Here is a 7,485-nt window from a genome sequence, read left to right as displayed (position 1 = left end):
AACTCTCGACTATGCGCTTGCCAGGCAGATGTTGTGCCACTGAGCTAAATCCCCAGCCCATATCTTCCTTGTTGAAGCAAGAAATAATGATTTCCTTTTCTAAGTTAAAGAAATAGTCAAGTCCACGGCAACGCCATAGTACAGCATCTTCCCCAAATTAAAATATCTTCACTTTCCCGTCTCAGGCTCTGGGGCATGGAGGGGTAACAGGCAGACTACTGCGGTTTTCTTCCCCGCACTGACACACCCAGTACCACGACGGAAAGAAGAGGGTGGAAGGGCAGGAAGTCCTGCCTGGAAGAGCAGGAAGCTGGTGTCAGGGAGGTTTAACAAGAGCTGCATGATAGTCGGCTCTCGGAGGATGCTGTTGTGGGTTCCTCGGGACCAGAACCCCGGCCCTCTCCGGGGGGTTTACCTCTTGAGTTTAGTCCTTGAGGGCTTTGTAAGGCCCAGCAGTGCTGTGGGTGGATGTTGCTGTTGCCCCCAGCAGCTCCTGGAGATCTTCTGGCTTTGCTTCAGTACTGGGACCATCTCACCTGTCCACAAGGTTGGTTGGAGAGTTCCTTTTGAAGAGGACACAGAACCTTCCCCTGCCAGGAGGCCTACTCATGGTTCCCAGGGAACCAGACACCTCCAGCCCACCTCTGCTCCTAGGAAGCACAGGCCTTTCCCAGAAGTTCAGTCCTGAGGACGACGGCCAGTGGGCCTGGGGATCAGATAAAGAGTGGCACAGTGGCAGTTCTCTTCACCTCTTCTCCCCAACTTCCTCTCCTGTAGGTTTAGCCAGCTCACGGAGCGTGATCCATTTTGCTGACATGGAGGACGCAGTAGGGGGTACTCCCCGCCCCTTGACAAGTGGCTGCCCACATGCCTGCTGTAGACAGTGTAGAGTTGTAGAGCCCAGGGTGTGGCAGCTGTGAAAGGCCAGGCACATCCACTGTCACGCTGGAGATGGGGCGGCAAACAGGCTCCAGGCAGCGGGGTAGAGGCATTGGGGTGCCAAGCTGTGCGCTGGACTTCATGCCAGCACTTCCAGACCTGCTCTCCTTGCAAACCACACGGCTGGTCTGGTTTCTCACCACAAAGGGTCTGACCCCCTGTCCTTCCTGCCTGAGCTCACATATCTCAGGGAGTCTGTGCATAACGTGTGCCCTCCCCGTGACTGTCTCTGGTGGCCGCCTCCCACACAGTCACTGTGGGAAGGTGAATCCAGAAACCCTGCAGGGTAGTTGTTCTGTGGTTCTGTGGCTTCTGATTCCTGGAGTAGCTCAGTCTTAAACAATTAACCCCTTCCCCAATGGCTCCTGATTAGACCCTCTCAGAGATGATGGGTGCTACCCTGGATTTCTTTCTTCTCCAAGTCCTGGATTTCTTTCTTCTGCCACATGGAAGAACTCATTTTCACACTGCATTTGAGCTTTGTAATAATCATAGGTTTTCTTGGGGCTGCTGCTCCTAGCTGAGCCATGGATTCTCCCTGGAGCTGACCATCGTCCCCGGGCTTTGCTTGTAATTTTGAGACAGGTTCCCTCCCTGGGCGTTGAGCTTTCTGTTCTAGCTGGCTCCTTCTTCTCTCTATCCTGTCTTAATTTTCTCTTTGCTTTCTTTGTTTCCTCTCAGCTCTTCCTTAATTCCTGAAGCTTTGCTTCTTTTGCTCTTCACTGAATTGTTTTCAAGGTGCCACAAGTCCTGGTTGAAGAGAGTTCAGACGTCTAAGTTTACCCTTGATTTGAGGACCTCTGCTAAAACTCCAAGACAATATTTATTATCCAATTGAAACTTAGATCAGATGATAACTGCTAGGTACCTAGTTTTGTGCCTAATTATAATAAATGCTTAAAATAGAGCTCTTTCTGTCATTGTGACATTGACTAAGTTGTTTGACGTGGCAATCACTGAATATTGCTAGATGCAAAATAGTTTATGCTGTGATTACAGATACTTCATCATACATACTTTAAAAGCCCTTCATAGCTCTTTAAGTTACTATGAGATTCCCCATAACTAAGCAAATGTACTTAAAAAGAGGTTGGTTTGATATCCTGCAGTAATGAATCAAAGCATACAAACCTTAATTTTTTTCTTTGTAGGAAAAATGTTAGAAGTAATTGCATAAATTAATTTACTAAAAACTGTATCAAAATTTAAACAGTATTGACATGTAAGATGGATCAAACACTTAAACATTAACTGTTCCTTTCAACAGAGCAATAAAAGTCAGTAGTACAACTATGTTTATCTGAGTGTTCAAATTGAAGATATCAAAATGTAATGCAACAACCATTGTTAATTTCCTATCACCTTGTGTGACATTCTGCATTGCTTGTATTATTTTTGTGTCATTTTCTAAATGTATGTGTGTTTGTTAATGTTTTCATTCTTTTATCTTTAAAATAATAAAAAAGTTAAACAGTATTTATATCTCCTGTCTATAATGAATGCTCTCAAATTGTAGGGAAAATGAGGGTCCAATGACTTGAAAACTTCTTCAATCCTGTATTGAGCCAGGTGAGAACAAGGACGTTGGATCCTCGATGATCTGTATGATTTTAACTTTAAATCCATCCTTGTGTATAGAAATAACATTTGTCTTAGAGTGTTGATGATGGCAACATAATTTTTCTTGTATTTGGAGAAGGATTTCAGAGCGCTGTATTTAATGAAAGATTCTTTTGATGCAGAGAACAATGTGCCTAATGAAACCTCCTTGGAATGGAACACCCTTAGAATTTACAAAGGTAAAGGCTTGTGAGTATTGTATCTATCCACTGAGAAACAATAAGCATGGAAAGCATGAATTTATATTATTACATTGTTGCATGTCCTTGTTATCAACAATGCTACATCACCCTCTTACACCCTACACCTGTATGTCACTTTTTCTGATTTTTAATTTAATTTGATTTTATTGTGGATAACATCTTACGACATGACCACACTTTCTAAACAGACTGCAACAAGATTCAGCCAAACCAGTGAGATGGTCATTCTTTGATTAACTGTTGTATGGCTTGTGTGTTCTAATACCAGAACCTGTCAGCTCTGGGGATGCCCTGGTTTATAGGCAAGACCCACTGTCCTGGATGCTGGTGTTGGGATTCTGTGCTCTTTAACATATCTCTGTGTGCCTAAGTTGAAGGAGAGAGAACTATATAAATACTGGTGGGTTTTCCCAAAGAAATATGGCCTCAACAGATCTTCCAAAATGTGCACTTTATTACCAAAGACATCTTAATTTTTTTAAACCAGGAATTGAACTCAAGACCTTGTGCTTGCCAGGCAGGCACTTGTGCCACTGACTTATATTCTCGGCCCCACAATGAAATATCTTGGAGAAGGTTGTACTTTTGCATTACAGGGGTAGGGATATAGATCTTTCCTGTTATTTGAAATAAAATTAAGAATTAACAGCGAGATTAACCACTTTTCTTTAGTTGTGGTTTGTTTTTCTTTGCTTCATAAGGAAGAAAAAGAACAAGAAGGGCCTGAGGAAAGACTATTTTTTTTGATCCATTCTTGCTTTGAAAATTGACTCAGATCATAGCCAATAAATATAAATAATGATGTTAGGAAAATATGTGAATATGGTGACTACATTTTCTTATGTTGAAAGGTATAGGACAAGCACAATAGAGAGATTTGATCATAGATCATAACATTTCCACACACCAAAAATTAGAAATTTCACTTTGAAAATGTGAAAAAAGACAAAACACATACTTACTATTTTTATTACATATTTTGCATAGAAATCACTAGACAGATGAGTTATGATTCTGAACAGAATTTCCAGAGAACGTGACCTCTATCTGTTTAGCTAGAGATTAGAAAGTGTGGTAAGTAAAGTGGGATTTGTTGTAAAAGGTAAAAGAAATCCCAGAATAGTTATCCAGAGACTCTAAAATGTTCCTATAGCTTGATGTTCCTTAGTTCCTAGCTAATAATTTTAGTTCCTAGCTAATAATTTTATTTCAGATAAAATGATTTATCTTAAGATAATTTACCTTGAAATAATCCTAGTGGAGGGTGAGGGGGCCCCTTTCCATTTAGGAATGTTCTCTTACTGCTGCCTGGCCATCTGTCCACAAATACCTGGCGTAGGTCCCTGTCTTTCAGCTTCCTTGTTTATCCAGAGCGAGGGCTTTGGGTCGGATGTTCAGGTGGTTGACTTGGGCCAAATGAAGCGTCACAGCAAATGAGAAAGCAGGGCAGTGAGTGCTAGGACTAGACTCTGGGGGGCCGTGGGGCACAGCTGAGACCTGCTCTGTGTGTTCCTTTCTGGACCCGTCTGACCCATGGTCAACAGCTCCATTTTACTCCCCAGGTTTCTTGGCACACCTGCAATTTGCATGCTGATTAAGAAGCTCATTCTCTACCAGGCTGGAGATCAAAACTAGAGTCTTACACACACTGGGCATGCATTTTACCGCTGAGCCACACCTCCAGTGAAAACCTCTCTTTGTTCACCACTCTTCCTCTAGTAGTTGCTCAGCAGCACTTGTTACATGGGTGTGCTTCTGTGAACCGGTGAGTATCATAATTACCACATTCATTCTCCTCTCAGCGGGAAATGTTTACTTTGGCCTTGCATGGTTTCACAGCTGACTGACATTCATAGCAGCATTATTCAACACATTTTAAGGAAAGAAACATCACACCTGTCCATTAAGGGATAATGGATAAACAAAACACTATTTATATAAGCAAGGGGATATTACTCAGCTTTCAAAAGAAATGACATTCTGACATGTGTACAGATGGATGAATCTTAAAGTCACCATGCGAAGTGAAAGAAGCCAGACACAGAAGGACCAGTGTTGTCTAAGGCCACTTGTAAGAAGTATTTAGGATATTTAGATTCATGGAGACAGAGAACAGAATAATAGTAAAGAGGGGCCAAGTGTTGGGGAAAATATGGTGCAATTGCTAATGTATATAGCATTTCAGTTGGGAGGACAAAGATGTCTGGTGCTCGGGTTACGATGACATGTCAATATATTGAGTTAATGACACTGAAATAACACTGAATTAACCCTTAAAATACTCATCAGACAGATGTGTTTCTCTATACACATACAAAAAACTAACAAGATTTGCATAAAATATGGGGAAACCATCTGCATCAAAGAAATAAGTATCCAATGCAGCAAAATGCATGTTAGTTCAAAAGTAATGTTTTTATGCTTTTCTCTCAAAATACAAAAGCTATGTCCTAAGTGACTCTGGCTGGACACAGAATGGTCGATTACTGAGAACAATCATTGTTCTCTGGCAAACATCTAAGGCAAGTGGATTGTAGCATTGCATTCTTTACCAAAAGTGTTCTTCAGCTATTATTACTCTTTACCAAGTTTGTGTAAAATCACAACTATATTACATATTTCATTGTTCAGTGAGAAAATAAAAATAAGCCATTACATACATATTTTAAAATCTCTACACAGATAGGAAGACCAAAACGAAAGCAAAGACAAACAACAAAAATAAATCAAAGGTAGAAATACATCACACCACTTAGAATGTTCTACTTGTCTGAGACAAATGCATGTGACATTTAAAAATATTGTATGTGCTCAAACTTTCTAAAATGGTTATGCTCTTTAAAATGTTTACTGGAAATTACCATAGAAATCCCCTCACAATCTCCACCTAGTTTTCTCATGTCCTTTTAAGTCACAAAAATCTCTTTTTATTTATTTTGAGGTTGGGATTTAAGAAGACACATGTTTAACCTGTTTAGTTTTCAACATCAGTCAGCAATGCTATTGATTTAAGGTTATCTAACAAATGTCTACATAGAAATATTTAATCTACAGTGCTCTGGTGTAAAGGGTGCATGGGCTACTGCTTCTCCCATGCTGTCCTGCCCAGTTGTAAAACTGCAGCTCCTGTGCTATGGATTTTGCCATGGTGAGGGGTTTCCAAAGGCCCTAGGTGGTTCTGGGTCTACGGACCCTGCTGGAAAAGATGCAGGAAGGAAGTCTTGGGATGTGGGTAGCTGAGAGGGGGAGAAATTGCATTTATAATTGCTTCACAACATTATTTTAGGAAATTGGTATCTTACTAATTCTTTGGCAAACATATAGTCCTGAGATCTCTGAGAAGCATAAGAATCATTGTTAATATCAACTCTGGTCTAGATAAAGCCAAGAAAAGGTAACCCTGGAAAGAATCATCTTAAACTAAGATTTGACAAACTAACTTTTGTCAAAGTCTTCAGAAAGCATTTTGCCCCCCAGGAGGGCTTCATGTTGCATTTCTACAATACAATAGTAACTCCTTGCGAGCCGTGAATGGCAGTTGTTCAGCAGTTAGCATAATATACAACCTTGGGGGTATTTAGTACGACTATTAATAACAGCAGCTGGAAGCGTGAAGCTTATCTAATGTATGATTGATTAAAATTTATGACAAAACAATGGCCACAAGAAATAAGAACTAGGTTTGATAGAGGCTCAGAGGAAGGATGGAATTAAAGAAGAAAGGGAAGGAGGGAGGGAAAGAAGGAAGGAAGCAGGAAGATGCTTGGTTGAGAGGTTCACCTGAATTCGAGCACTCAGGAACCTCACAGAAGCTTCCTGCCTGGAGAGTGGCGATGAAGCAGCAGTGGTGAGGAGGATGCTGGAGGAAGTAACGTCAGCCAGTGGTTACCATGACGACAGAGGGGTCTGGCTTAGCTGGATACAGGAAGTGGGAAGGAAAGAGTAGGGATATGAATGGGAACGTAAACGGAACCAGTTCATGGCTTAAACAGTTTGAGAAGTTGGGGTTTTATTTTTCTTTTCTTTTCTGGAGGAAGAGACCAAGAGTAGATATACTAACCCAGTTGGGGAGCTGGCTCTGCACAAGATCGTCGGGATGAAGGGGGTGAGGAGACGCAGGGGGACCTGGTAGGAGCTGATGTAATAAAGAGCCTGGGTGAAAACGGCAGTGGTGGCTATGACGGTGACGGCTACCAGTGCTGAGGCCGAGCAGCTGCTGCACTCTTACCGTGTTCCAGGCACATGCACGCGACAGCTCGCGGAACGCGCCACTGGGATTACTCTTCCTGAGCCTCTCTTTACATTTGGAGGACATGCAACCCAAGAGTTTTAAATAACTTGTTCATGATCAGGAACTGTTCTAACCTAGAGGCTCCTTCTAAAAGACCCCCGATCTTCCATATAAAGAGGGTTGAAATGGTAGCCTTTCTGCAGGCTTCCCACTTCACAAGTTAACTTGATCTCCTGGGTTTGCTAACTTTGGCTGAACTGGAGTATGTTTGTGTTATTTTATTTTGTAACCTAAGGGGATAAATCCAAAGAAGACAGGACAGCAGCTAGTGAAGCAGTCATGTTGACCTTCACCAATTTACAAAGCCATTCTCTGTCCTTAGCAACCGTGCTCTTTGCTGTGTGACTTGTGGGGTCTCCGGAGATAAGTTTCAGAGCTGCACATCAATGATCACCTGGGAAGTTTTCTTATTTGAAATTGCCTAATTAATTA

The 7,485-nt window shown here is 41.8% G+C and overlaps 1 long non-coding RNA gene across 1 annotated transcript in view; it reads right to left on the bottom strand.

The window, feature by feature from the left end:
- LOC102012226 overlaps positions 1–7,009 on the bottom strand; it is a 9,935-nt gene extending 2,926 nt beyond the window's left edge. The window contains exon 1 of the long non-coding RNA XR_264414.1: positions 6,823–7,009. This is a non-coding gene — a long non-coding RNA (uncharacterized LOC102012226). The remainder of the gene's footprint in view (positions 1–6,822) is intronic.
- Positions 7,010–7,485: the final 476 nt, after the last annotated feature.

The sequence above is a fragment of the Chinchilla lanigera genome, unplaced genomic scaffold, assembly GCF_000276665.1.
Source record: "Chinchilla lanigera isolate Chin_1 unplaced genomic scaffold, ChiLan1.0 scaffold00110, whole genome shotgun sequence".
NCBI classification, from domain to species: Eukaryota; Metazoa; Chordata; class Mammalia; order Rodentia; family Chinchillidae; genus Chinchilla; species Chinchilla lanigera.
Note: the sequence above shows the minus strand (reverse complement) of the source record. Positions and strands in the feature narration are given on the sequence as shown.